We start from the raw sequence: 7318 nt of genomic DNA, 5'->3' as shown, positions 1-7318 counted from the left end.
AAAAATTGGGCTCCCATATATTTTAGATCCAAATATGCATACCAGTTTATAATACACTGATTCAACAACATCGCATCTACATTATTGCCAAGTTTATATGAAGCATTCAACTTAATATGAACTGAAGCATCACACTCCTACAAAAAAAAAATTAAACATATATATTTTCAGGAAAACAAGCTATGTAATAAAGCTGAAACTAAGACATCCGCTATATATATTACTCATTCAAGTCCCATTCAGTGATCCCAGCGAAATTAGTGTAAAAAGGTTAAAATTGTTTATTTAGTGAGTAGTGAACTCGCTTTCATTGAGTAAAGACACAGCTTATTTTGCTCTGAGCTTGTTGTCTAGTTTGCTACTGAGTTCTATTTGAACTTGCCTTCAATTTTGGACTTGAATTTGTTTTTAAACTACAGCATGTAGTTTTTGCTGTTTGATTATATATTTTTGTGTCTGTCCCTGAAGAAGAGCAGTTTATCTGCTCGAAACGTCGGTAAGTTTTATTGTTGTTGTCTGCTTATGTGCATAGTGATTTTCATCACTTGTACACTTTTGTAATGTTTTCCTGACTCTTCTGTGGGTTCTGGAATTTGCAATTTTTGGCCATCGAACTTTGCCTGTTTTTGTGCCTACATTGGTTGTTTGGTTTAGCGTGTCTGCTTATGTGCACAGTGATTTTCATCACTTGTTCCAGTGCACTTTTGTATTCCCATTGATCCCTGTTGTTTTTGTAGGTTTAACACTTAATTCTGTGGGCCTTAGAATTGGCTATCGAACTTTTTACTTCTATGCCTACATTTGTTGTTTTTTGTCCCCCTCTGCGTACCGTCTAGTTTGTATTTAACTTGTTTCCCCGCGTCAAGTTGGTGTACCTTGCTTTTTTTCTTTTCAGTTTATAAATTGCAATTTGTCAAAAAACGAAGAAAACAGCAGTATTGATTAAGCTGAAGCCCCATTCAAATACATGTAGCTAATTTATATACTGACAGTATATAAATTACAGATTCATGTAAAATGCCGTATTTAATATATACACGGCTTTCGGCTGAACCACTAGCAGGCTATGTTAGCACATCTATGACAATGACATAGGTACCAAAATATTGATGATTCTTACGATCGTCTGATTGACCAAATCACTGAATGGGCCTTTAATTAATAAAAAAAATATCTACTAGAATAATATTGGAAAATTTTCAAGTACATACCTCTTCAATAATAACTCCAAAGTTCGAAAATAAATGTAGGCCTACTGCATGTACCAGTTCCATAATCCTTTATTTCTTCTATAGATATGTCAGCTTCCACAGATCCACAAAGCGAAACTGAATACTAGCTACGTGCAGTTTTATTATAGGCCTATCATAAAACCAAAAACCATGAACCTGTATAGGCTTCAATGCATTAAATGAATAGAAAATAAATGTATATTTTGTATACAAATAACATGGGTAACAGGTTGCATGTGTACAGCAACAAGAAAATGCTTATTACCTGTGACTTCAGCACTAAATGGTCACAATAATCACACACAATTGATAATTTGTGCCATAGTAAATGATAGTACCGCCTACTTGAAAAAGTCACTCATACTTCAAAATAATCAGAACCAACAGGTCACAGGGATGCAGATTTATCGGCTGGTTTGTTAAGGGATCTAAAATGAGCGTTTCCCAGCAAACACAAAAACGTTTTAAAAACGTTTTTAATAAGTTATATTTTGGCTTTTGGTTTACATATAAACGTTTTAATAACATTAAAATGTCGGGTTATATAAAGGTCATGAAAACGTTTTAAAACGTTTTGTATGAAAACACACTACAACAATATTTTTAAATGTTTTCAAAATGTTATTGTAAACTATTTTTGCAAACATTTTTGCCAAATATTTTGTCAACACTTTATAACATAATGTTAACATATTTGCACCAAGCAAGCACAGAAATGTTCTTAAAATGTTTTTTTTTCAAAACGTTTTAATAACATTTAAATGTCGGGTTATATAAAGGTCATGAAAACGTTTTCAAAACGTTATTGCAAATATTTCGGGCAAACGTTTTTCGCAAAATATTTTTTCAACCCCAAAATAACATTCTGTTTAGAATGTTTTGTATCAAGTTTTCAAAAATGTTTTTGGAATGTTATTAAAACGTTGTTATACCATTTATATAACCCGACATTTAAACGTTTTCTGTAAAACATTTTTTGTTTGCTGAGCAGTAGATTATCAAAAAATGATTTTTAATGTTATGAAAACGTTTTATACCCTTAATATACCCTTTATATAACCCGACATTTAAACGTTTTCTGACAACCTTTTATAACCTTTTGCGAATGATGTCGAAAACGTTTTGTGTTTGCTGGTTATTGCGTTTCGACAGTATTTTTTGTGGGACATGAGAGCACCTCAGACCTATCGAATTGCATTTATGAATACGAAGCATGTCTTTCTGATATCAAATAAGTTTCATTTTTTGAAAATCACAATATAATACAAATGTTATGACAAATTATAAAATTTGATATTTTCAATTTTTGAAGTCCTCGAAGTAAATTATATAAATCTAATGACATATTCTTAAAGTGTATGTAGCAGGGAGGAAAAGCCGACGGTCAATTGAAAATTTTGACCTTTCATATTGAAAATATGGAATTTTTTCCCAAAAGACCTAATTTTTTTTTGGTGTTTTGGGAAAAAATCCATATCTTCAATACGAAAGGTCAAAATTTTCAATTGATCGTCGGCTTTTCATCCCACCTACATACACTTTAAGTATAAATCATCAGATTTATAAAGTTTACTTCAAGTACTGTTAAATATCAAAAATATCAATTTTTAATGATTTGCCATAAAATGTGTATTAAATTGCGAATTTCAAAAATCTAAATTATTTGATATCAGAATGACATTCTTCGTATTCAGAATGCAATTCGATATGTCTGATGTGCTCTAATGTCCCACAATAAATACTGTCCAAACGTTCATACCCCAGCCCTTAACTATTTACATTTTTTGTGCAATGGTTGTTAAAAGTAAAAGATGTGTATTTATTTGGATCACTTGTAAAACAATATAATACAAAGAATATCACAATATTATATTTTATTTTATGTAGGCCTATAGTTGCAGTCTGTTACCTGTAGGATAATCAAATTAAGGAAAATCGGGGCTTAACCCACCACTAATTGCAACAGAAACTATTTAATCACCATTCATTTCATAAAAGTATATTAAAGAAAATATCAAAAGTCCCCAAAAGTCCAAGTAGTGGAACAGTGCCTAATTTGCATTAATCCAAAATGGCCGCTTATGTAGGGGGTGAAATTTCAAAGTTGGTCAAATCTTATTGCTGTGGTGCTGCCAATGAAAAGAAGGGATTTTCAATTAGCTGTGGTGCTGCCAATGAAAAGAAAGGATTTTCAATTATAAATAGAGAAGGCCTTTTAATTGAGAAGTTTAAGAATAAGAATAGAGAGAGCGTTTTGTTTGCACTGGGCGCCGCCATCTTGTGCGGTTTGCGATTTCTTCAAAACCGCACAGACAAAAGTTTGATAACTGTGGTGCTGCTAAGACAAGAAGAGATTTTCGTTTAAGAGGGTGTTTTAATTAACAAGTTTCAGTAATAAGAATAGGAGGGCGTTTTGTTTGCAGTGGGCGCCGCCATCTTGTGCGGTTTGCGATTTCTTCAAAACCGCACAGACAAAAGTTTGATAAGTGTGGTGCTGCTAAGAAAAGAAGAGATTTTCGTTTAAGAGGGTGTTTTAATTAACAAGTTTCAGTAATAAGAATAGGAGGGCGTTTTGTTTGCAGTGGGCGCCGCCATTTTGTGCGGTTTGCGATTTCTTCAAACCGCACAGACAATTTTATAACTGTGGTGCTGCCAAAAAAGAAGGGATATTCATTTAATAATAGAGAGGGCGTTTTAATTAACAAGTTTCAGTAATAAGAATAGGAGGGCGTTTTGTTTGCAGTGGGCGCCGCCATCTTGTGCGGTTTGCGATTTCTTCAAAACCGCACAGACAAAAATTTGATAACTGTGGTGCTGCTAAGAAAAGAAGGGATTTTCGTTTAAAAATAGAGAGGGTATTTTAATTAACGAGTTTCAGTAATAAGAATAGGAGGGCGTTTTGTTTGCAGTGGGCGCCGCCATCTTGTGCGGTTTGCGAGTCTTCAAACCGCACAGACAATTATTTTATAACTGTGGTGCTGCCAAAAAAGAAGGGATAGTCATTTAATAATGGAGAGGGCATTTTAATTAACAAGTTTCAGTAATAAGAATAGGAGGGCGTTTTGTTTGCAGTGGGCGCCGCCATCTTGTGCGGTTTGCGATTTGTTCAAAATCGCACAGACTATTTAGGGCGTTTTCATTGTACTGGAGGTCGCCATTTTGTGCGATTCTGTTGGGTACAGACTGTGGTGCTGCTATGAAAAGAAGAAATTTTGAATTATAAGTAAGAGGGCGTTTTAATCAAGAAGTTTCAATAGGAATATATGATATAAATAGAGGGCATTTTAAGTTTCAATAATGAGAATAGAGGGGGAATAGAGAGTGCGGTGCTCCCAACGAAAAGAGGGGATTTTAAATCTTGTTAGAGATGGCGTTTTCTTTGTAGGCCTACTGTGGGTCGCTATTTTGTTGGAGAGGGCGTTTTCTTTGTACTGGGGGTCTCCATTTTGTACGATTTTGTTGGTTAGAAAACCGCACAGGAATCACAGTGGTACCACAGGTGTACACATGAGAGTCTTGATGGTATTTGAGATAAGTTTTTGGTTATCTTCAGTGGGATCATCGGCCAGTTTCAAGCAAGTTTGAGTGTCGGATAGTTGCCTGTTGGCTTCATTGATATACAAGTCTTTCCTCCACACCACCACTGCCCTGCCCTTATCAGCAGATTTGATAATGTAATCCTGATTAGATTTCAGAGATTCGAGAGTTGTGCGTTCCGTAGAGGAAATATCACGTTTCTGAGTAGGCCTAGTCTTGCTATGCCGATGCAGTTCAATATCTTTCCTACATACATTGATGAACTTGTCTAATGTTCTATTCTTACCTGTTGGTGAAGTCCAGAGTGATTGCTTCTGTTCAAGATTAAGGAAAGGATCCTGATCAGATGGTTGAATGAACTCGTTATCTTTGAAATGCCATGCATCTTAACCGCTAACGTCTATAAAACTCTTCCAGAACTTTACGATTGTCAAATTCATTGACTGAGTTTTCCAAAGGAACAAATTTCAAACCTTTACTAAGGACTTCACGTTCATCTTCCGATAAAGGCAGATCTGATGGAATAGTGACCACTAACTTCCGATTGCGCGTATTCTTCTCCTTGGATGGTAGAGCAGGAGATTAGCGAAGTAGCTTAGAGTCCTTGGTATCACACTAATGTTCATAGAGTGAACGATTGAGTTTATGAATCAAATCCCGAGGCACTGAAGGATTGGGCAAATCGTTCTGAAGTTCACTGTAGCTTACACTGTTTCATATCTGAGCATCAAATTGATCTTTGCATTTGGTCATAGACGTGACAGTGGAGCGCCGAAGTATTTGAAAAAAGTTGCCGCCAATACCCGTTTAGCTTAATTTATATAAAAGAGCATTTCGTAAGATGGTATCATATCAAAGGCGGCAAAAAAATCAATAAAACATACATACAAATAAGATTTACCAGCACGACGAATTTTATTTACATCATTAGTTATATAGAATCAATATTATTTACATCATTTTCATTAAAGTTTGACACAAAAATTAATTATATAATCTTCAAAATAGTGTCGGGCATTATGAGAAACATTTCTATTCATGAGAGTCAGAAAGTGTTCCCACCATTGTTTAGGTGTGATAGGATTCTGGGATGAAGACTTTAGTGCATTGATTCGAAACCTTCATAAACTGTTATCTCTAAAAAGTGTCTTTTTAGAGTTCAAAAGTGTCTTTTACATAATTTACGGTAATCATGCGCTAAGAAAAGATAATTAGCTATAATTAAGCAGGTGACGTATTTACCCACTATAAGGATGTAGTGTTTCGCTTGTTTCGACGAATACAACCACTGTAGTAGAATACCATGTAAATATAAAAATGAATAATAAATGACAAATAATAATTAATAATAATAACAATAAAAAAAAATAATAATAACAATGATAAATAAATAATAATAATTAATAATAAATAATATTTTAATATTGTGGCCCCGGATTTAGAACCCCCAACACTTCGAAAATGTGGTGGGATTGACACATATGATTGGATGATTGTTTGAGGTTGAGCGTAGCTCCCACCCCCACCTTTAACTATATAGTCCCGTCGCGTGGGATGCTGGCTGCCCTGATATTTGAGATATTTATGTTTTTAGCTTAGAGACCGTTCACAAACACTTGTTTGGGGGGGGGGGCTGATGCAAAATGGGAGCCCTTAAATGTTTGGACCCTCCTATTAGGAGGGGGGGCTGAAAAAATTGACCACAAATTTTCGCGGGAAAATTGAGTTTAGGGCCTACATTACTGGTCGAATACGATAGGATTTCAGTCTTAGGCACGTTAACAGGGCTACCCAATAGGGCCAGGGTCTGAACTTATAGACTTGAAACAGCTACTGTTATTGATTGGTTAGGGTTAGTTTAGGGTTAGGATTAGGGTTAGGATTAGGGTTATGAATAGGCTTAGGGTTAGCTTACACAAAATAATTACTTGAAGGTTGTACAACGCCCCCCAGAAAAAAGTAGCTTGTTGAATCAAAAGCTAACTGGTGAGGGCTACAGACAGGTTCAAAGACCTATCAGACTGCTATCAGAAAAGTTTCTATGTATTATTAACCGAAATCTTATCGTGTTCGACCAGTAATGATTTATCCTGCACATTATGACACCCCATTGAATGTGGCCTCAAGAAGTAAAGTTACAAGCATTTGAATAGATGAAGGTCCAGTTTCAAAAGTGACAAACTGGCCCATACAAGGCGAAAAGATTCCAACAAGCACAACAAAGAGACATATTTTTTTCTTCTCTGTTCATTTCACAACTTTTATTTTATTTCTCAGTTCTTTTGTTTCAGTTTTCTTTAGTTCCTTTTGTTTTATTTCTTTTGATCCCATCAATATCTTGGTGGCTACCTTTTTGTTCATAATAGCTGTACATCGTCCTCGCATGCTCCCAATCAGCTCCCAATGATCATGCGTGTATACTGTATAGGCCAGTTTGTCACTTTAAAAACTGGACCTTAGTATAATCAAATACTTGTCACCTTACTTCTTGAGGTCACATTGGATTCAATGGGGTGTCATATTAATATGCAGCATTAGCTAGTGCATCT

The sequence above is a fragment of the Amphiura filiformis genome, chromosome 11 (genome assembly GCF_039555335.1).
Source record: "Amphiura filiformis chromosome 11, Afil_fr2py, whole genome shotgun sequence".
Classification (NCBI taxonomy): domain Eukaryota; kingdom Metazoa; phylum Echinodermata; class Ophiuroidea; order Amphilepidida; family Amphiuridae; genus Amphiura; species Amphiura filiformis.
The sequence above is the reverse complement of the archived record's forward strand: the minus strand, read 5'-3'. Positions refer to the sequence as shown.